The sequence below is a fragment of the Urocitellus parryii genome, chromosome 2 (genome assembly GCF_045843805.1).
Source record: "Urocitellus parryii isolate mUroPar1 chromosome 2, mUroPar1.hap1, whole genome shotgun sequence".
NCBI classification, from domain to species: Eukaryota; Metazoa; Chordata; class Mammalia; order Rodentia; family Sciuridae; genus Urocitellus; species Urocitellus parryii.
In genome coordinates, this window is record NC_135532.1 from 155,671,061 (window position 1) to 155,695,641 (window position 24,581).

Here is a 24,581-nt window from a genome sequence, read left to right on the forward strand (position 1 = left end):
AAGCTTAAGGAGCTGCTGGAATAAAATGAATGCATTTGTATGTGAGGACATGAGTGTTGGGGATAAAAGGTGGAATGCTATAAAGCTTGAATGATGGTGTTCCCTTATGCATGTTGAACCTTAATCTCCTATGCAATGATATGTAGAACTGTGGCAAAAACTTTCTTAAAGCTCATGAGATAAGAGTTAGTAAGTGGGATGGCATCGAGTTAAAAATCTTCTGCACAGCAGAGGAAACACTTAGGAATGTGCAAAGATAACTTATTGAATGGGAGAAAATCTTTTCTAGCTAGTATTTTGACAGGATTAAAATAAATAATTCCAAAACTCAATGTCAAAAAAGAAATAAACCAATTGACAAATAAATGAATTAAACAGACATTTTTTCAAAATAAGAAATACAAATTGCCAACAAACATAAGAAAAATGTTCAACATCATTAGCAATTAGGGATATGCAAATCAAAACTTCACTGAGATTTTATGTCACACAGTCAGAATGGCAGTCATCAAGAATACAAATATTAACAAATGCTAGAGAGAATATGGAGAACAAGAACACTTTTACACTATTGGAGGGACTATAATTAGCACAAGCACTATGGAAATCAAGATGGAAGTTCCTCAAAAGGCTAGACATGGAACCACCATATGACCAGCTATATCACTCCTTGGTGTTTATACTAAAGAAGTAAAATCATCATACTATAATGATAAATGTATAGCCATATTTATAGCAGCACAATTCATAATAGCCAAACTATGAAACCAGCCTAGATGTCCATCAACAGATGAATGATTATGAAAAATGTGGTATGTGTACAAAAAGAAAAATGAAAAAAAAATGTTGTTGTTTTTTTTTTTGCAGGAAAACAGAACTTGAAACCATTGTGTTAAGCAAAATAAGTCAAACCCAGAAGGTCAAGAGTCCTGTGTTTATTCTCACAGTGGAAAGTATAGAGGAAAAAAAGGCAAAGAAAAGTGGGGGGGGGGGAGGAGCAGAAATTAATTCAAGGGGTGGAAAAAGGAGAGGGAGGGGGAGTGATGGGAAGTGATATTGTCCAAATTATATTGTTATATAGTGTGCGTGTACAAATATGTAACAACAAATTCCATCATTATGTGCAACTATAATGCACCAATAAAAAATTGTGGAAAAAAAAAGAACTATGGCTGCAGGATTAGCATCCTTATAAAAGGTTTCAAGGCTCTGAAGAAAGTATTCTCTTGCCTTTCTGTCTTGAAGCCCATAAGGACACAACAAGATGCCATCTTGGAAGCAAAAAGCAACACTCAGCTGACACCAGGGTTGGCATCTTGATCTTGATTTCCAGTCTCCATAAATGTAAGAAATTAATTTCTGTTCTTAATATACTATATAGAGTATAAATTACTTATTCTAAAGTATTTTGTTATAACAGCACAAACCAAGACAGTTAATCTAGCTAAAATTTTCAACTGTGTTAATTTATTAAAGGACCAACTCAATCTCAATGATTATTTTCTATTACCTATTTCATTTTTTTCCTGCTCTAATTTTATTTTCTTTCTTCTGTTACTTTGGGATTATTTTGTTTTGTTTTGTTTTCTAGTTCCTGGAAGTGTATGTTAGTCAATTTCCATTACTGTAACAAGAATCTGAGATAAATCAACTTATAAAAAGAGAAGGCTTATTTTGACTCACAGTTTTGGAGTTTCCCATCCTTGATTGATCATGTTACTTTCAACCTGTGGTGAGAGAGTAAGCCATGATAGACGTGCACAGAGGACAAAAACTGCTCACCTCATAGCAGGGGAGTAAAAGAGGGAATAGGAAGGGGTAGGATTCCTTCCACCTCATTCAAAGTTATGATCCCAGCAGCCTGAACACTCCCACTGAGCCACATCTCTTACAGATTTCCTCATGCTCCAATAGTATCACGCTGGAAACCCAGCCTTTACCATATGGACATTGGGAAAACACATAGGATCCAAACTACATCCAGGTGTAAAGTTAATACAGGTATTAATCACCATAAGCTTCCATTTTAATACCACTTTTGCTGTATCCCATAAGATTTAATATATTGTATTTTCATTTTTGTCTTCAAGTATTTTCTAATTTCCACTTTGATTTCTTCATGATCCATTGGTTCAAGATCAGGTGGTTTAATTTTCACCTCTTGGGAAAATTTCCAGATTTTCTTCTACCATTACTTTATAGTTTCATCTCATCTATAATTGGAAAATATATACTTGGTATTATTTCAATCTTTCTAAATTAAATACACGCACGCACACACACACACACATATGTAGATATATATCTCTCCTGGAGAATATTCCATGTATGCTAGTCCATTTTATCTACAATGTTATTCAAGCCCTCTGTATCTTTAATGATCTTCTGTCTCTATGTTCTATCCATATTGGAAGTATTGTATTACAGTTCCGATAATTTACAAATGTGTTACTATTTTTCTCTTCAGTTCTATCAATGTTTGCTTTATGTATTCTGGTGCTCTGTTTTCTCTGATATTGGATTGATGCTCAATCACAATAAGCAGGTGAGGGTAGGGAAGATTTGAAGTCCATTAGACAAAGAGGAGTAGGAATAGGAAACATAGTAGAATGAATCAGACATTACTTTCTTATGAGCATATATAAATATATGACCAAAACAATTCACATGGAGAAAACTAGAAGAATGCGACGTTATATTCTTTATATTATAATATGTAAAAATACATTCTATTGTTATGTATAACCAAAAACAAATAAAAAATAAAGAAAGAAATTCAATGAAAAAGAAGAAAATTGATTGAAGGAAGTTACAAATTGCCAAATTTTGGGGTCAATCTGAATAAACACTGACTCAAAAAATTGTGGTATAAGAACTAGATAAAAATAAAACACTGGAAAAAATTATATCTATTCATTACTTTTCTGTTTACCCTCAGTTCAGGATTTTAAAAAAGTAATAAGGTAACAAGTAGTCTTCCTTATCTAGTTAACAAGCAAATGCACTACTAGAAAAGCTATTTCAATGATTATCTCCTTTTCAAAGGCCTCTGAGCACCTCACTTATTCTTCCTATCAGACGTTAAATCCTTCCTCTCATCCATTCTCAACTTTTCATTTTAAGCTTTATCTCAAATCAAATTAATATAGGATAGTTACTGATGTGTTTCTGAATTATGTGGAAAATTTTACCAAATATACATACTGAATTCCACTGTCATGTTTCCAGATAAGCTTAAGCAGCAAGACAAAGACAAGTCCCAGGCAGTATTTTTTACTTCCAATTCATTGTATTACAATTCCACTTGCATTTTCCAGGATAACTTGTTATCACTTATAACTTATTATGTGCTGCATATACCGTCAGAAATAACTTACTGTACTAAGATCCCAAAAGATCAGACTTAATCTATAGGTCTGTACCTGTTCAAAATCTTTGATATTTTTGAAGCAATATATTCTCATTGTAAGATAATTAAAAAGCATTTTTAAAGCATGTAATGTTCTTAATTCCTTCTTCTTCATTTTTTCCTAATATGTATGATAGTATGTATACTTTTTTCTAAGGAAGTAATTTCATGTATTATGCACCAGTTTGTTCTTGTCTTTCTTCACATAATATTATAGTGTAGTCATTCTCAAACATCTTTATAAAAATCTTCCAACACTTGAACTTTTGTGTTATATTTTGTCATATAGAGGTGTTGTGATTTATTTACCTGGTCTACATTGTTGAATAAAATAGTCCTCCAGTTTTTACTAAGATAAACAATGATGTAAAGTTGTTCAGCATAAATATTGGCATTAATATCTGAGAATTTCTTCAAAATAGAAGGAATGGAATTAGTGGATGTAATATTTTTAAGGCTCTTCATTCCAGATATGTTGTTTTAAGCCTCTGTAATTCATGTATATTTATTTCTTTGTGAGTGGTCATGCTACCTCAAAAAATCTACACTTTTTTGCAGACCACTGTAATATGTGGTCTAAGGATAGAACATTTTAATCTTCATAGAGTAGACTGGGATTGCAGAGAAGAGACCTGAAAGTTTCTCTTCATTACAGCTTACTTGCTCTGTGGTCTGTAGAAATTCACGGAACTATTTTGTTGAAAAACTGCCTCAAGGTTCTACTGAGTAAGGAAGAATGGGGAGGATGCACTTATTTTCTTCAAAATAGGACCATACACTGTAAAAATTCAAGCAGACAAAACTAGATAGAAAATGAAGAGCTGAATTTAACACACAAGAGCCAGCCAGTGCCTATATTGCTTTGGGGTTGATATTGCAAAGAATTTATTTAACTATCTGTAGAAGTTTCCAGAAATTGAAACAGCTTTTGGTCTTTCACAAAAAGGCATTTTTTTGGAGGGGGGGAGGTGGCTTGAGTTGTGGCTCAGTGGTAGCGCACTCCTCTGGCATGTGTGAGGCACTGAGTTCAATTCTCAGTACCACATAAAAATAAAGGTGTTGAAAACAAGGCATTTTTTTTCTGTTTGTGCTCCAAAAATTTCCCACTTTAAACAAAATTTACTTTAAAAATCTAATTATGTTACAAATTATCTTATCAATATTTTATTTTTACAGATTGCTTCCTTTTTTTCTATTCTTTACTTGAATGCTCATTTAAATTTAATACAGGAAATGGTTTAATTATTTTAAAAACATTAATACTAGAACATCCCCTGACATGATGCTGATTTGGTAGAAGCAGAAAAGAGCATCTTTGAAATATCTCTTGCAGTTTTGGATCTTGTAAAAACTTTTGGTAATTTATAAAAAGCTTTCTTTCTAGGAACATTTATGAACAATTTGTGTCTGGCACTTCATTAGACAATAAAAATTCAGAAAACAATAAGATAGATGATTTCTCTTCAAACGGTTCTTGGCATGGTTAGAGAAATAAACATATAGTTATAATTACAGTACTATGGATAAACAATACTAGATTAGAAGGAACATTTAGATTGTATTAAATAATGACATATTCAGCCTTATAGTTAAGTCTGGATAAAACTCTCAGAGGAAGTAACTTTTGAGGATACAAAAAGGAAAAAAAAATGTTCACAGTAAAAAATGTGAAAATAACATTAAAAGCAGAGGTGATAACATCTTGCATTAAAAGAGCACAAGCTAAGAGTGCTCAGAAATGTCCCACCTAGATGATTTCTCTTCTAAAATACAATCTGATTACCATCAGGTATGCCTTCTCTTTCTGCTACAATCTTTTAAGAGATTATTAGAAACTGTTTTATTTGGTGTTTCTGTATAGATATTTTGTATAACTCTCCCCATACTAAAACTGATTTTAGATAAATATAAACATTCAGTGATTGTGTTAAAATCAGAAGGGCCATGAGCTTTCAGGATTTGCAATACTTGCACATAAGTCAATAACTGAGCAGAACTTCAAGAAGCTGATGGTACATAAAAGAGACAATTTCCCTCTGGCTTGCACCCACTGCTATAAGCAGCACTTCTGGAAGAGCTGAACTGAGTACAGAAGAGCCTAGAATTCTTCCTAGGTCTCTGTGAGTTTCTGATCAGGACTTTGATGTCTTTGGAGTGAGGCATGATACAAATACAAATAATTTATTACTAACTTTTCACTGAAAAATTATCTCATGGAAAAATTTAAGAGCTCAACATTAAAATTTCAACCTAACCAAACAACATTTTTTTATTTTATAACTAATAATCTGTAAATGAAAATAGAAAAAATAGCAATTAACATCTCTTATACTTATGTGGTGTTTCTGTACAAATGCCTATTAAATATTAAGGTGAAGAGTGGCTGGCAGCACTCCAGGGCTCTGCAAAGCCCAGAGCACATCAGTTGCCACCATTTATTTGTTTGCATCAGCAAAGGCTCCAATACAGAGATAATCAAGTTTCTCTTCCCTCTCAATTTACACCTATTTGTTTCTCCTTTTTTCTTATTATTCTTCCCCCCATTGAAAATCTATTTTAGCCTTTAAAAATTATGTCGAAAAAAACATAAATTAAACTGCAGTGGGAGATGTATTATGAGATAATGCAGCACTGAAAAGGTTTACCATTTTCCCTCATATTTCCTGGAGTGAAGCATTCAATAACAACAACAACAAAAAAGGAATTTTTTAAATCTTTTCAGTAGAAGTTAGAAGACTAAGACTAGCCTGGTAGATGTGGAACAACAGAAAACACAGTGGAAGTGGAAGGAGGGATCACGTTCCAGGAGTAATACAGAGGGACTCTCCTAGATGGCAATAGCAAGTCACTTGAAATCCCCAGATCCGTACTTGACAGGCACTAATCACTTCCTCTCCTGCATAAGATGGTACATTTACTCCTCATAACAACCTGGAAGTAGGAGATATTGTGCCCATATTACAGATGAGGAAACTGAATATAAAGAAAATTAGGTAAAATATGTTACCTGTAGTGGATAGAGTAAATCTCTACAGAATGCTAAAGCGTATAATATTTCCTTGAATGGGGCTACCTCCCAAGACTTTCTCCAATATCACAACCCCACCCACCTTTTTTATTTTTTCTATAGTCTTATACTCAGGAGTAATCTACTATATTCAGATTACTGGTATTTGCACCATAGATATATAAAATTCAGTTAATATTCTTACTCTCTTCTCTTAATATGTATTGTAATAGCCTATCCTATATGACCTGAATAATTGATGAAGGTCTTAGTACAAATTCATTTGGAGGAGGTAGACCCTTTGACAGGCCACCCCAGTCCAGAGGGCTACCAGGCATATGTTCAATGACCTGTGAATTTAAACTTGACTTTTGCCTGCTACTTTCAAAATCTTTATCCCAGGATTTGTAGTGATGAAAACTGTATGTTAATAGTTTACCCTGGGGCTGGGATTGTGGCTCAGTGGTAGAGCGCTCACCTAGCACGTGGGAGGCCCTGGGTTTGATCCTCAGCACCACATAAAAATAAATAAATAAAACAAAGATATTGTGTCCAGTTACAACCAAAAAATAAATATTAAAAAATTTAGGGGGCTGGGGATGTGGCTCAAGTGGTAGCATGCTCGCCTGGCATGCATGCGGCCCGGGTTCTATCCTCAGCACCACATACAAAGATGTTGTGTCCGCCGAAAACTAGAGACTAAATATTAAAAAAAAAAAAAAAAAAAAAATCTCTATCTCTTTCTCTCTCTCTCTAAAAAAAATTTAAAAAATAAAGCTAAATCACTAACATTTCTTCAAATTTACATATTTTTATAAGCAGATGCACAATTGTTTATAAGTTAATCTACTGTACTTTTAAGTGAAATTTGAGAAGGTTCCTCTAGAAAATTGGGTTGATTTTAAGGTATCAATCTGAAAAAACTCAGGCAATGAGTACTGTAATCAAAATAAACTCCCTCTGCACTTTGGTTAGCCATTCCCATGATTTCTTATAATACTTAAACATCCAAGAAATCAAGATTAAATTAGTAAAATTGATATACATGCATACAACAACCATGTGCCAGGACCTGACATTGTTCCTTCAAAGGATACTTTATTCAAAAGAGCTTCCTCTTGCTTCTGATTTCTGGTATCCAATATACAATTTGATTACATGCAATACTCAATGTCTTAATGCTGTCTTTTGATTTCTCAGCTCCAATAGCTTTGCAAGGAGAATATTTTTTTTCCTGTTCTCTCAAAAAAAGTTGCAATTTTAAGATAATACAAAAACAACTCAAGGAGCAGTGAAAACAATTTCAAAAATGATATACTGAGATTCCCATCAGAACAGATGGCCTCTGATCTTAATTTATTGGTACATAGTTTTTCAGTCCTTGGCTAATCTCTCACCCCTCTGTTTGATAGTTCACTTCTCCCTAGACAGAGAGGGTTCTCACATTGACTCTTCATTGATTTCAGGTAATTACTGCACAGTAATAATTTGAAAAACATGCTAATCTTGACAGATGACTGGATATCTAATTGAAATAACCACCATAGTTCTTTTAGGAATATAGTTAAAAGTCACTCAATTGAGGTATATAATGCTTCCAGAGACCCAGAAATTCCTAAACCTTGTCCTGCCAATCACCCATTCTTTCCAAGGCATTCCCAAAGGAAATATAATGCAATGTGTAATGAATAGGGACCAAAGCATAGTTTTGTTTATAAACTAGTAATAATAACTAATTTTTTTATTGCCTACTATGTCTCAGGACTCATTCTACCCATTAAAATTACAAACTTCTTTGATCCTTAATGTGAATCTTCAGGAAAGCTTCCATTATTAGTTCTATTTTCCATAAGAGAAGACTGTTCTTGAGACAAAGAGCAAATAAGTGGCATATCTCAGATCTGAATCCAATATTTAAATCCATGGCCAGTGTTAGTATTGCCCCATATTGCCTTCTAAAACAGAAAAAGAGGCCTAATAATATGATCTGCAATTTCATTGTAAGAGCTAAACTATAGAAAAATCCTTGACATCTGCTCTAAGAAACTAAACTTTGTGTTTAGGTAGGGGATCAGTTCCCACTTAGGAAACTAATCTTCTTATGCTCAGGCAATCACCACTCCCTTAAGGGTTGCCTTTGGCTGGCTATAGGATAGGTGTGTTGAATCAATAAAGACCAGTGACAACAGTGGTGGCCCCTCCTCTAGTTTCCTCTGGAACTCTCAGACTATTAAAATAACAACTTCCTATTCTTGGCCATCAGCCTGCATTACCCATGAATAGAATAGTGACAACAGAATCCTCTGCTCTCATCTTTGATGAGGAAATTCTTCCCTTTTTCCACATTATGATAGAGGACCAAAGCATGTTTGTTGTTCATGCATGTTATGTGTATGTTCTCTGTGAGAAGGCATACTCATATGAAGAAAAATACATTTCCAACAACTAGGCAGTTTTGTATTAAAATTTAAAAGTAGAAGATATAGATAGAACTGACCTGAGTCTACCATTATGCCCAGCTATTTTAAGAGAATAGAGCATAACCACCTGATTTTGATTTACTGGTCCACCTACCTGTTGAATATGACTCAGTAAACAATCTTCTCTCATGAAGGTGGATATAAGAAGAAAGTGGAAAGGGAAGAGCAGAATGGAGGTGTTCCCATCCAACATAAAAAGATAAAATACTCCTTAAAAGGTTTCTGTATTTCCTTTTACCCTCATAATAGTAGTATAATAATGAGTGTGTTACATTTCTGTCACTGTAACAAAATACCTGAAATAAAAATCTTAAAGGCGAAAACATTCATTTGGGCTCACAATTTTAAAGATTTCAGTCCAAGGTCACTTGGATCCATTGGTTCTGGACTGGTGGTGAAACAGAACACCATGGTTAGGAGGGTGTGGCAGAGAAAAAAAAATGTTCACCTCTTGATAGCCAGGAAGCAGAGAGCAAGCAAGAGTGAGGAAGAGGACAGGGACAAGATATACCTTTCCAGGGAAGGATCACAGTGACCTACTTCTTCCAACTGGGCCCCACCTCCTACCATTTCCCCTACCTCCCAAGAGTTCATTCTATTATGAACCTGCCATTCTGATTCTTCTCTCACAGATATATGAATATAGCAGCTATGATTTAGCTATGAGGGAGTCCCACAAATGCTCACATGTGAGATGATGTAAGAAGGTTCAGAGGTGAAATGATTAGATTACAAAAGATGTAAACTAATCTGTTGATTAATCCACTGAAATGAATTAATTGGATAGTAACTGTAAGCAGGTAGGATATAGCCTGAGAAGTCACTGGAGGGATGCCTTTGGGTTTATATTTTGTCTCTGATGAGCAGACCTCTTTCTCTGCTTTCTGTCTGTTATTGGGAGCTGCCTTCCTCTGCCACACCTTTCTACCATGATGTTCTGCTTCACCTCGTGCCCAAAGCTATGGAGTCAACGACACATGGACTGAGACCTTTGAAACCATGAGTCCCTAATAGATTTTTCCTCCTCTAATTCTTTCTGTTAGCTCTTTTGGCCACAGAGATGCAAAGCTGATTGAAACAATAGCTAATGACAAAAAAAATGATAAATAGGAATATATTTACCCCTTTATTTCAAATTTGAATATGTTCATCCAGAATTTCATGTGGATTTGAAGCCAAAGTGATTCAATCAAGGTAGAAACTTTCTTTGTGTTTTGGAAGCTACTTTTTTCTCCATCCTACTATACAGCAGATTTCCATTAAAAAAAGGGGGATAAGAATGCCCTTTCTCATTTTATATTGTTACTCTGAAACTGATCTTCTGTATCTCCAACTAGAAGGTCCCAAATAGAATTGACTTCTAGATTTCCTTCAGATCAAGTCTCTTCAGACAACATCTATAGGACCACTTAAGACTGATCCAAATGTAGCTATCATCTAAGCTATCACATTGCCACTTCAGAATTCTTTCATATCAAAGCTCTCCAGCAAAAGAACCACACATTTTCTAAAGATATTTATTATAAACATAGCTACATTGTTAGTGAATGTATAATACTGTGCTCAATTAAGGATGATCCAATACCCAAAAAGTATTTTTTCCAACATTTGGTTGACTCTAACTTGGACCCACACCTCAAATCCAAGCAAGCATCAGACTTGATGGTGACTCAAATGAAGCTCAGTGAAAACACTGAGAAATAGTCACAGATTCAGAATGTAGTTCTAAGGTAAAACTAACAGAGGGTCCTAACAAATTGGATAGAGATTATATGAGAAATATAAGAATCAGTTATAATTCAAAGAGTGTTTTTCTTATTCTCTTTTTTGTTTTTGACCTGAAAAAGGGAAAACTACATTGTCATCAAATGTAACAGAAGACTACAGATATAGATAACTATGGTAGTAGTTTTCACTTTAAGTGTAAATGATCTAAACATGGATTGAATAAGAAGCAAACCCAACCATGGAGTGCCTACAAGAAACCCATCTTAAATATAAAAGATACAAATAATTTTAAAGTAAAAGGATAGAAAAAGGATCCTACATTATTGCTAATCAAAGAAAGTAGAAGTACCTATATTGATATCACACAAAGTAGATTTCACAGCACCGAATATGGCCTGAGATAATAAAAGGTCATTTTATAATGATAACTGGATTAAATTTTCAAGAAGATCTGAAAATCCTTAATTTTTATGGTTCTAATAACATAATGTCAAAATGAATGAGAAATGATAAAAGAAGAAATTGACCAATCTAAAATTACAGAGAATTCAATATCCTTGTAGTGATTAATATAACAAGGAGATATAAAATCAATAACAATGTAGATTTGAATAACACTGTATTCACCTTGATCTGATTTACATTTAGAGAAACACTTTATCCTACAATGGCCAAATACATACTTTTTAAGTGAATATGGTCTATTTACAAGAATGGGCCATATTCTGGGATATAAATTAAGTATCAATAAGCTCAAAAGAATAGGTCTTTAATCAAAAGGTGGAAGTCAGCACTAAACACTCTAAAATATATGGATACTGGATTTTAGAATATGATAAATCATATTTATTTTTATTATTATTATATTTATTAATTTATTGAAGTACAAACAATTTTGTTGTACATAGGAGCACAACTAGCCTCAGCATAGAAACAGTATGGTAAAGTATAATCTACAACATAAACATACCAACCATGGAGTAAAAGCATAAGTCATAAGCAATCTACACAGAAAGATTATTACCACAGTATTAGCTCAAACCAGTTCAAGTAATGTGGACATCCCAGAGGATATATTAAAACTTTTTAAAAACTGAAGTGACATGCAAAACCTACAATCAAATGGTCATTGAATTTGACAATACATATAGATATTTTTGAGGTTAAAATTTTAAGTATAATGTTTTATTTGAAATTTTTTCATTTGATCATTTATTTTGTCATTGCATTAACATAAAAGTTAAGGCACAATAATATCAAGAATTTTGTTTGAAAGTCAGTAAAAAGAATTATAACTCCTCAACAGTTTTAAGAGCTTATGTTAGTCACAGTGACAGAAGCAACTCACAGCATTTTCTGGTGGATACTCAGAGAATGTCCAAAAATGGAATGCTAGGAAATCCTATTTTCTCTGAACTTATAGTTTATCGCAGAAAATTAGTGTTTCATATCACTGGGATAACCAAAAGCTGAAACTCCGCACGTATTTCTCATTTGAAGCTTGCAACACCAATGGTGTCTTCATCCTGAGAGAGGTTTCAGGAGGGAATGAGGGGATGTTAATGTCTTTTCTTAATCAAAAGTCCACTATTTTCCTCCCTCAGAAAAGAGAAATAAAATGTTCACTATTTTCCTCCCTCAAAAAAGATCAAGGCTCTCAATTACCTACTTCACACACACTATATTTCCCATCAATATAAAATTCTGTATACTCTTTCAATGGTATAAATTAAAATTATCCATGAGGAAATTTCATATCAATGAAAAGTTTTCCTAAAGAAAAGCAGGTATCTATATGATTATGTTCTACTTAAACTACCAAAACGACCTTTTTCAAGTAAGTTGAAGAAAAACAGATTTGAATGCAGTTAACCTAGCAGTAAATTAGGTTCATCTGTAAAGCTAAAAATTTTCACCATGCTGATAAGCACTGACAGTAAGTCACATGTATGAAGTCCTATATTTGCATAAGTGTGTGTTGAAATTCTACAATTAAAAGCTAAACGTGGTGTCTCCAGAATTACATTTCCATATCAATTGTTTTCAAATCATGGAAAGAATCATCTACAGATGATAAGATGCACTTTTCTGCACAGTTGCTATAATTACCAGAAAGAGCAATAGCCAGCCATGATTGCACACTGTGAGACCAAAATACCCAGAATTCAGCAATGATAGTTTTATGCAAAAGAGTGAGAAGACACTGTCTTCCATTTGTTTGTAATTTATTAAAGAATGTGGTAACCAAAGGAAACTATGTTTAAGAAACTCAGAGAACCTATGTTCTTAGCAACTCCAGCCTACTCTATGTAAGCTACAGCTTTCATCTCTTTCTTTTGTGGTTAACATAACATTGCTTCCTACTGATAATTTACATCCAAAGTTAAGGTCATCAGCAATTCCAGTAAAAAGTGACCATCATTTCTAGAATACTGTTATAGAAAGCTAAAAGCATACTTAAAATTTTGCTTTTTCCTGTGGTGTAAAAAGCCAAGTTAGAGGCTGGGAATGTGGCTCAGCTGTAGAGCACTCGCCTAGCACATGCAAGGCCCTGGGTTCGATCCTCAGCACCACATAAAAATTAAAAAAAAAAATAACTAAAGATATTGTGTCCAACTACAACTAAAAAATGAATATTTTTTAAAAAGCCAAGTTATAATTTTTATATCCTGTCAATAAATGTATTATTGTCATAAGATGCAAGAGTTGCAATTAGTAATATCTCCTGACATTTCAGAGGAGCAGTTCAGCAGCATTCCCACCCAGGAAGGTCAGATTCCACAACAGTGAATTGAAGGAGGCAGAGTTCACAGGCCAATGAGCTCAGCTGACAGAAGGATTGCTATGGAAAATGGCAGGAAATTGACATCTCCTATAGTTGCTTACAGTCAAGAAAAGAAGTATGAAAAAAAAATAGAAGACGAAACTCCACTCATTCTATTGTAGCTTATTAACTCTTAGCAGACTCTGGCTTTTCACTTTTGCGTCTGCTTTGGAATTCCTAAGCTCTGAGCACTGTAATTGTTCCTTGACTATGATCTTCATTTGAGCAGCAAAGAATCTTAGGGGATTATATCCCTCCCTAAATAAAGTTGATTTAAACTGCTACTAAACATATTATGGCAGGAAAATTTGAGCACATATAAAATATACCTCCAATTGTTGTGAGTTGCCACAGGAAGATGCTAAAATTAAAATTATCCATGACAAAATGTCATATCAATGGAAAGTTTTCCTAAAGAAAAGCAAGTATCTATCTGATTACGTTCTACTTGAATTACCAAAACAGACCCTATAGGTAAGTTGAGGAATAATAGATTTGAGTGTAGTTAACCTAGCAATAAACATATTTCTTTTATTATCTTCTTAAGAGTCTTATTAACATTTTATTATAACACAGGTTGACCCTCATTTTTATGAACATTTTATAATGAAAACTAATGAAAACTATGGCTCATATAATTTCCTTTTTCCATCTTGTAGCAATTAGAAAATTGCTTTGACTCTCTAGTAACTATTCTGCTGCTGTATGTCATGAAGACAAAAATCTACTAAGGTAGAAGGGGCACTAGGAAGTATGAATAACCAACAGATATATTGTGGGCAACATTTGAATCATTATTAACCTCCATTCTTACAGGTAAAAAAAAAATATCCCTTCATAGTGTAATGATACAAATGAAACTAAAGAATCCCATTGATGACCTAACAACCAGAATTGAATAATCAAGTTAACTCAAAATTTAAACCAAAATCATCTTTGAAACCATAATGAAACAGCTACTGAGGCACAAAGAAACAGGTTGCCAGCCTTAACAAGTTATCACAAATAACCAGAATTCAAGGTTCTAGGTGATTTGAATAGAATGAAGATGAAACATTAAAAAAGTGAGGAATTATATTTTTTGGAACAAATGTGTCATGGAGGATTTCACATTAGGAATAAATTTTTTTTAAATATTTTATTTTTTAAGAGAGAGAGAGAGAGAATTTTAATTTTTTTTTTTTTTTTAGTTGTCGGCGGACACAACATCTTTGTTTGTATGTGGTGTTGAGGATCAAACCCCGGGCTGCACGCATGCCAGGCGAGCGCGCTACAGCTTGAGCCACATCCCCAGCCTTTTTTTTTTTTTAATTATAGATGAACATACAGCATCTTTATTTATTTTTATGTGGTGCTGAGGATCGAACCTAGTGCCTCACACTTTTGAGGCAAGCACTTTACCACTGAGCTACAGCCCCAGCCCCAGGAATAAAATTTTGCACAAAGTCTTTCATCAGAAAAATCTTCTAAGTTGGTCATATCTCTCCAAAATAAATATGAACAAGAAGCCATTAATATAAATAAACTTTTTATACTCTTATAATATTTTGGAAAGAGCAGGCCAAATCAATTTTTATATTTGATCTCCCTCTTCCTCGTTCTCCTACTAATTTGCCTTATGCATGGTTTAATTTTTTATTTAAGCTAGATATAATTGAATATCTAAATATATTTTGATATGATTATACTAAGAACATTATGTAGTAGTCTAAAAAATAGGTACATTTACATGTAGTTAGGTGAATAAATTTCCAGGAAAAAAATACATGTATATACATGTAAGTGTGTGTGTGTGTGTGTGTGTGTGTGTGTGTGTGTGTAATAAAAAATCAGTTGTAAAAGTTTGCATACAGTATGACTTCATATATTCTAAAAATACTAAGGAGGACTATACTATATATAATTCTTTTTATCTAAATTCTGAGCCCCTAACACTCAATTGAGTTGAGCCTTCTAGTAAGAACTTAGAAAACTTGGTGTTTGCCAACTCAAAGGAGGCATTTTCCAAGTTTTCAAGATGGAGTTCAATCTTGAGAATTTCATGTCTCTGAAAAATATTCAGCAACTTGTATAAAGGGGACAAGGGCGTGGGCTTGGTGAAGGTATGAAGTTCGAGAGGCTGTAGGTAGAAAAAGTTTAATTTTATACTCAGCGTATGACTCAGCTCCTACAAGGCAGACTAAAGGACATTAGCAATACTCACTGAAAAACTCTGAAACTAAATTTCCTATATTGAATCTTTCTTCATTCATTCCCTCAGCTTCCAAATACCCTGGCCATCATGAGTATAAAAATATTTTATTAAACAAAATAAAACTACTGATCTCAAGCAGTAGAGAAGGAATATGATTAAAAAAAATATATAGATAGAGACCAGCAATTATTAAATGTATTTTATATGATACTAGTTCTGAAATACTCTCATTGAGAAAATAACTCTAAGTTTAAAAACTTTCAAATAATTATAACCTGTATTGGAGAGTCAAAATTCACATCAATATATTAAATATATTAAAAGTTCTGAGAAATTATGCAGTAACCAAATATATTAATCTTTGTTTAATTTCTCCTTCTCAGCTCTAGTCCCATTTGACTTTCAATGTGTCCAAAAGTGTCACTGAAATAAAGTGTTATAGACACAAACGCGATCTTCTCTGGTTGATTCCTAAAGTGTGCAAACCATTCATTTACTTATACAGATAAGAAAATTTAATCTCAGTCTTTACTTTGCCTTTTGTTTTGTTTGGATACTGGGGATTGAACTCAGGGACACTCAACCGCTAAGCCACATCACCAGCCCTATTTTGTATTTTATGTAGAGACAGGGTGTTATTAAATTGCTTGCTTGGTGCCTTGCTTTTGCTGAGGCTGGTTTTGAACTTGATGATCTCCCTACCTCAGCCTTCTGAACCTCTAGGATTACAGGCATGCATCACCATGCCCAGCTTCCTTTGCCTTTTATACATAATCCAACATCAATTCTGTTAATTCCAAATACAACTCATGCATTTCTGTACATTACTGTCTATATTTGCCATTAGCATTGTAAGACAATTACCAATCTGTCTTACCATAACTACTGCTGTGAATTCCTACCAGGACTCTCATATCCACTATTTCCTTCTATATTAGTCTGATAAAACTACCATAAGAAAAATACCACAGGCTAGGTAGGCTTTAAAACAGAGAAATTTATTTTCTCACAGTTCTAGAGGCTGGAAATCCATGATCAAAGAGATTAAAAATTTTATATCTAGTGATGACTCTGTTATGGTTTGATTCTGAACTGTCCTCCAAAGAGTCATGTGCTTAAAGGCTTGATCCCAAAGCATCAATGTCCATAAGTAGGGCCTTTATGAAGTGATGGGATCATGAGGCTAATAATCTCATCAGTGGATTAATCCATTTGATAGATTAATAATTTGAATAGATTCATGGGAGATGATAGAAATTATAGAAAGTGGGGCCTTGTTAGAAGAAGTAGGACACTGGAGCATGCCCTGGTAGAATGTATTTTGTCCCGTGGGCCCTTCCTTTCTCTCTCTGCTTTTCAGATGCCATGAGATGAGCAGCTTTCCTCTACAATATCCTTTCTCCATAATATTCTGCTTCACCCACCCCTAGCCCAAAGCAATGAATCTGGCAGACAATGGACTGAAATCTCTATAACTGTGAGCTGAAATAAGTTTTCCTACTTCAAGTTGTTTCGAGTATTTTGGTCACAGTAACTAACACAGCCTCTCTTCCTGTATTGCAAATGACCACCTTACAGCAATGCCTTCCCATGTACAGAGAGATGGAGAAAGAGCTCCAGTGTCTCATTCTCTTCTTCTAAGAATACCAGTCCTAACAGATTGACTTTACTTAACTTTTATAACTTTTATAATGTGTCCAAATATAGTCACATTAGAGGTTAGGACTTCAGTATATAAGTTTTAGTGGAACACAGTCCAATCCATAACAAACCCTTCTACTTAAATCTCCATACTTCAACTAAGATGCTACTTGAAAAATGAAAATCTGATCTTGTCACTCTCCTTCAGAAATGGACTTTAATAAAACCATTGATTCTTGGCTTGTTCTGGCCTCTGCTCATCTTACCAACCTCCTTGTTGTGCCTTCACTATATTTAACCTTATTTAAGTTCCTGGTACATGGTGTTTCTATTTATCTCAAGTCCTAGGCACAAGCTGTTTCATTCACTCATTGTTCTGCCTTCCCTCTTCACCTGGAAAACTTTCTCTAGCCCCCAAACTCTAAAATGGTGTAGAAGTATACTAAATCAATCTACAACAATGCCCTGTACTTTTTGTTTATTACAGGAATCTCAGTTAGATGCTGCCCATTTGTGCAATTAGTTGGTAGAGTCTATTCTCCTTATTAGACCACAAGCAATATGAAGACAGGGATCATAGACATTTTGCCCAGCATTTTATCTATAGCAATTTGCATTGTTGCATTTTATCTATAGCATTTTGCATTGTGTCAAATACTTTTTCAATAAATGTACAAATATATCTAGAATTTTCTTAGTTTACTTGAAAGAAGATCATAAGGCCTACTTATATCTTGTTTAAGCAGAATTATAGAGAACAAACTTCGGAAAACATGCCCAAGAATCAGAAATTTGCTGAGATGAAGAAATATTCTTGGGGGAAAAAAAGAAATTTCAGTGAAAATTTTACTCAAATCTATGATTTAGAAGATCATATATCCATTTAAGGAAAAAACAGAAAGCAGGATTAGAAGAGATTCTTGAAAATTGAGATTCTTGAAAATTTTTAGAGGAATTAATTCAAAATGAACCTATTTTCCTATATTTCTTCTATCAACTGGTGATTCTGATCAGAATCAAAGTGCTCTTTTTCAGGTACAGGACCCTACATGTGGGTGGTTTTTATATATTCACTTGCCTCTTTATGATTATAAAGAATTTTTCTCTGTTTTTTATGACTGAAAATGCATGCTTGTGATAGATGGAAGGGCATATGAATATTTGCCTGCCCCCATATGTATAAAATTCTTCATATTGAATGAGAAATTAAAAACAAAATATTTTCTAGAAATCAGGATTTGTGCATCAAAAAGTGTTTTTTATAAACTAACATCAAAAGTTCTGTCATGCTGAGATATGCTATTCCACTTTTTCCATATTTAAGAATACCTAAAATGAATTTATGATACCTTAAAATATGAGAAAAGTTTCATCCAGGATGCCTTGAGTGACAAAGGTTCTAGAAGATCTAGGTACATAAATGCTGAGAGGATAAAAGTGCTGTCACCATATCATTATAATGAGTCACCTGATTGTCTAAATGCTAATGAAAATTCTATTTCTCAAAATTATCTAGAGATTCATTTAAAAGCTGGTAGAGAAAGAATAGTCAATGTGGAAATATAAGTCATTCATAGGAGCTCATGGTATATTATGTCCCATAGTGGATCAGGTGATGAAGAGGCCTGGAACTCAAGATCATAAAACCCTCATTAATTTGTTTTTTCCTAAACTCAGGATAATTTGTATTCATTCAATTATAAAGTTTGCTTTTACATAATCCATTAGAAAAGGGTTTACTAAGCAAATGAATATCATATATGAGATTATAGAGATGTTTATCCTTCTTCAGCCAAACTATTCAAGTACTTAAATCTTTTTCATATAAGCAATTAATATGATCAATATAAGAGATGCTTATGTATTCATTAGAAAAATTCCTGTGAGACAACTACTACTTGGCAAGGCTTTGGATATGATTAAACATAAATTATATTATTATATATAAATGGATGAATTCAAGCAGGAAACATTTGGAAAAGTTGTTTAGTAACTGATTAATAGCTGGCTGTTTCATTTCATATTTCTAACTTCCTCATACATAGATATAGATTTACTAGTCACTAGAACAGACAAAATAGATGCCATGTGTATCTGAAATATAAAATTTTGTTTTCTGTAAATAATACTTATTTCAAACTCTCAGAAATGTCTTGCTTCCTTTCTCTACTCATTGTGAACTAGAATGGAAATGAATGCAACCACCCAGACTCTACCTCTGGAACCAACATGTCTGTGCCAGTCTGAAATGCATCTAATAACACAAAAGAAAACGTGAGCACAAGTAGAAGCCATAAAAACATGTCCATGGAAAGTGTCATCTACCTTGCTTCAAACTTTGTCTTAAAAGAAAGACATTGGGGGTCTAGCATAACATATACTTCCATTATAAATCCTCAAGTATTCTGACAAATCCTCAATATAGAAGAGAAATGACAGTCATGAAAAGATGGCTAAAGTTGAAAAAAAGAAAACCAGAGAGTCCATAAAGAAAAGCAAACTTGAATTATGTCACACTAAACACATGCCAAAATAGCTACTGAGCATTTCCAAGGCTCACTGATATACATTTTAACTAATTAAGTAAGATATTAACTCCAAAATATCTAATACATTAGCATTGTCTAAATGCTATTGAAAATTCACCTGGAAAACTTTCTCTAGCCCCCAAATGCTCTAAAATGGTGTAGAAGTCTGACATATTTAGTTATTCTAAACCACTTCCTCTGCTCTTGGGCATGAAGTCCAAGTGAGTTTTCTGGAAAATAACAACATTTTTGTATTTAACATTCTATTTCTTTCCTTTCTCCCTCCAACTTATCTCCATCCCTCCTTCCTTTCAGCTCTACTTCTTCTCCTCTCATTCCTTCTGAAAGGAAAATTTCACTGAGGTCTGTAATATATTAACGATAAATCAAAGCCCCACAAAAATGGACTTTTATTCAAAAAGGAAAACATTCAAAGAAAAAAATGTGTCAAAATAGAATATGTGTAAATAATTTGTAAGTTATAACTGCAGGCATTATTATTCCCACCCAGAGGGCATTCAATAAATGCAGCCTAATAAGGAATTCCTAAGTGTTCAGTAAACTTTTAATGTCTTTCCTATCACTTATCACTGACAAATGTTATGGAGCATTTTGCATAAGATTTAATACAGTCAATACTCTGAGAAATCAATTAAAATGTAAGCTGCCTACAGGCCAGTTTCTTCCCTAGGGGTGAGGAAAGCATGTTCTCTTCAGACCAAAGTTACCTCTATGTTAATCAAACAATTCTCTGAAGTTGTGGATAACTTGTAATACCATCCCAGCCACCTCAGAAAACCAATTAGAACTTCCAAGCAGAGTTCTGTACCAACTCTCATACAGCAACCCCTGATACATTGGAAAGGTAAAGAAAATGGTGATCTTTTAAGGGAAAAATGTGTTTTTATTTTAAACTTTAGAATTATAACCATGACTTTATACACATAATATCTAGGGAAAACAATAACATACCTACATTCTTACTCAGAATGTTTGCTTCAAAAACTAACAAAAATTTTGAGAACACTGGGCAATATCAGTGTTCTGATATAGTATAAATCATGATTCCTAGGTTAAAGAACCCTCAACTAATATTTGCATTGCACTCATCATTTACAAAACAGTATTATATAATTCTCATATTTGATATCAAAGCAAACCTATAAAGTTACATTTTACTATTGTTGCAAATCAATACTTGATAAAATGGAAATTGAAAGAGAATATATCATTTGCTCAAGATCATGGCTCCAGGAGGAAGAAAGCTGGGCTTAACCCCAGTTCTTCTGCCTCTACATTCCATGCTCTCTCCATCCATCCAAATTGTCTCTACATTTCCATAAAACTTGAGAAGCCATAAGTAATGTCAGAATTTGTGTAACTTCAGGGCTGTTCAGAATGAAGAATTTAGTCAAAACTCCAGCTTGAGAATTTTGAGTTTATCAACTCAGTATATGAACATCTATGGTAAGGCCTTCATCTTGGGTTCAATTCCTCTACATGGGCACTTAAGAATATCAATCTTATTCATAATCCATAACAGTTAGGGGTTTTATATTTAAATTCAAAAATGCTCTCCTAGGCATGAGCTCAAGTACAAAATTGTAGCAATGCCCTCTTAGGCCCTACATTAAGTCTATTAAACTTAAATCTGCATTTTCACTTGGTTCCCAGCTGAACCATGTACACATTAGTTTGAGAAGCATCACTGTGGCCTACATCTTAAATTTTTATTCTAGAGAATTCCAGGTGCTACCATCAGAAGTTTGGAGCTCTGGACCAAATATCAACTATAAGTACTCTGGTCATTAGATGCACTTCTAGAGTCAACATACTCATTTTATATTCTCACACATGTCAGTGTGTTTCCTTCTCAAAGAAATGAGGAGAACATGGTAGACAGCAGAGCTGTAAGAGTATTGAGGAAAGAGCACTAGAGGATAGGCACAGTGTTATAATACATTAGACATATCTTTGTTCAGAAATAAGTTAAATTGATTAGTTAATTCCCTCATGACCAAAAATGTTACACAGCATGTTGGTCCCAGTCTTATTTAGTCTTGAAGCTTATGTACGCTATTCTGTAAACACTAACATAACATACTACCCAATATATCCATACTATCTGGAAGCTTCTATACATGCTGACAACTCTTCTCCTGAAACTTAAAGATAGAATAATTCTGACTATGATGATACATATTGTTCTGAAATAATAATTTGCTTAAGGAAAACAAATGTATGCAGGCTTCATCAAGTTTCAAGTCTCAATCAATAATACATGAGAAGAAGTTGGTATTGTTTGGAAGTTTGTTATCAGCGTCAAAGAATTCTGGAATAGAGAGTTAAATAGATATTTCATATAGCAAGAAAACCATGAATACCCAGATAGAGCATCAAATCCAGATCAGTATTGGATAATATCCAATGCCAATTTTGGATTGAACAACAAAAAACTAAAAGGTCAAAAAAGAAGGGTGTTACAGTTCACTTCCTATGGCTGTAACAACTAGAACCCTTCTGAAGTGCTACCAGGCAACTCAACCCATTGTGAACAGATGTCATACATTCTAACCATGAAGGGCCACCAGGAAAAGAGTATGGGGCCAATCAAATCAAATTCTCCTTAAATTGTAAAATAAAATTTCCTCTAAGAAATTAAGCAGAAGTGAAGACAAAAACAAAGTCCCAGGAATAGTCAATTAGTAAGTGCTTGTTTAGAGATTTTAAATGCAAGATCAATGAATCAATGGAGGCAATAAGTACCATTACTCCTGACACAGGTTTCTAATGTTCTCTTCTTTGTTCAATTATGAAGTGTGTTCTCTTTCTCTGTTGTTCTCTTTCACAGTGAGTTTCACCAAAGTCATGGAAACATGGAAAAATTGTTATTTTATAAGCATTTCTGCTGAAATGGATAGCATACATGAAATTTATGATATGAAAAATAAAATAAAACTACAGCCAGTTTTAGTGAGCTGAAGAAGAATCTGTAACAGGAAATAGAAAAATAAATTTATAATTGTCACAAAACTTCCAACAGTGCAGCAAAGCATGTGCCCTGAAAGAAAGAAGTGAAGCTTTTTCCATAATTGAAGAAAGGATCGCAAGCCAAGGTGCACAAGTGCATTTGTATGCAGCAAGGAAAAGAATACTGATGGGACTATAATCTTGCCAGACCACATCCACACACAAGTATCAAGTTGTCAGCCATGATATCACTGCAGAAAACAGAAAGTCTTATCTATCTATCTATCTATCTATCTATCTATCTATCTATCTATCTATATATATATACATTTGAAAACTCCATGCAAATCTTCCAAAAGCCAGCACAAAAGTCAGGAATAGGAAGAAATATTTACTGAGGATCTGCCAAGTATATGGCACTCAGACATATCAGTGATAGAAATAAGATATCTGCATGAGCACTTCATCATGTTTCATTTAAATTATTCTTGAAATTACATTTTGGGAGAGAAAAATCACCTCCTCACTATCATTTGTAAATTTTCACAGGAATCTAGCTACATTAGTCACAGGATATTCCTGTTTAAATAAAGACTAATTAGTTCCTTTTTTCAAATGGATGTGATAATTCAAAAGGATAGTAGTCATCATCTGTTGGAGAAAAAATAGCAAAGGCAAAATCTTTTGGCCAGAACATTCAGCACATGATTTTATTAATGTGGTGGCGTTTGGTAAGAGGTGAGATTTGAATCAGGAGGCGAAACTAACCTGAGTTTACTACAGAGAAGGATTTAGAGCATTGAAAGTTTCCAAATTCAAAGAAGAACAAGTGTAAAGGTCATAAATAATGATAAATGTGTAGTGCTGGTGAAAGCACATAAAATTACAAATAATTAGAGCAAGTTTGTAGTTTATCTAGGACACTACTCAGACTCAGAAAGTGGTAGCTACCAATGCATAATTATTGAGCTAAAAAGAAAGTAAACTCTGTCCCTGAGTTTCTGCATTATATATTTACATCAAGCAGTGCCAATGATCTTATGCTGAATTTAATCCTAAATGCAGGGTATTGCGTGAGCATAATTTTTTAACAAAAGCTTTTTATATACCTACTAATTCAAGCTATAGAAAGTACACAAACCACAAGCCAAAATACAATATAAAACATATCTTTTATACATTACAAGTATGTTGTAAAGACATGGAAGGAAAGAAAAGTGTGGAAACAAAAGGAAGAAAGGAGGGAAACAAGAAGCAGCCACGAGTTTTCTACTGTTCCCTTGATATCTAAATTAAATTTGAAGATGAAAGTTTTGAATATCAGGAAATGACAGCCAAAATGTTTGTTAACCAAAGCAAAATCATTCCTATTAAACAGTCAGTTTTTCTAGGTTTAAGTGCTCAGAAGTGTGCCAGCATAAGACATAAACTGGAAATGAAAATAATGCATTTTATGAGACGTGTAAAGGTGAAGCACATTACAGTGAGAGAAGATGACATTGCTGAAAGGACGACTTTGAAGTGATGAGGAAAAATGAACAGGGGAGGAGAAGAAAAGGATTGTGAGAAATGGAGCAGGAAGAACATTATTTCATGTAAATTAAAATCAAATGTAAAAGGATGACAGTAGCTCTGATCTTGTCAGGCCAAGGTATTTTGGTGGCAGACAGTAATATGAGAATTATAAGCAATTAGCAAACCACAGGTCTGTAAGTGTGCACATTTCTCCTCTCTTATGATGGTTAGTCAGGGTTGTTTTTTTTTTTTCATGGAGCAAAACAAACTAAAAAATATCAGTTT

General features: G+C 33.7%; 1 long non-coding RNA gene across 2 annotated transcripts in view; it reads right to left on the reverse strand.

Annotated features, from left to right (window-relative positions):
* The window catches only part of LOC113188251 (uncharacterized), a 155,195-nt gene that overhangs the window by 28,788 nt on the left and 101,826 nt on the right, over positions 1–24,581 (reverse strand). The window contains exon 3 of one of the 2 annotated variants that reach the window (XR_013342738.1): positions 1,684–1,727. The exons of the other annotated variant lie outside the window; for it this stretch is intronic. This is a non-coding gene — a long non-coding RNA (uncharacterized LOC113188251). The remainder of the gene's footprint in view (positions 1–1,683; positions 1,728–24,581) is intronic. 2 annotated transcript variants of the gene reach the window in all.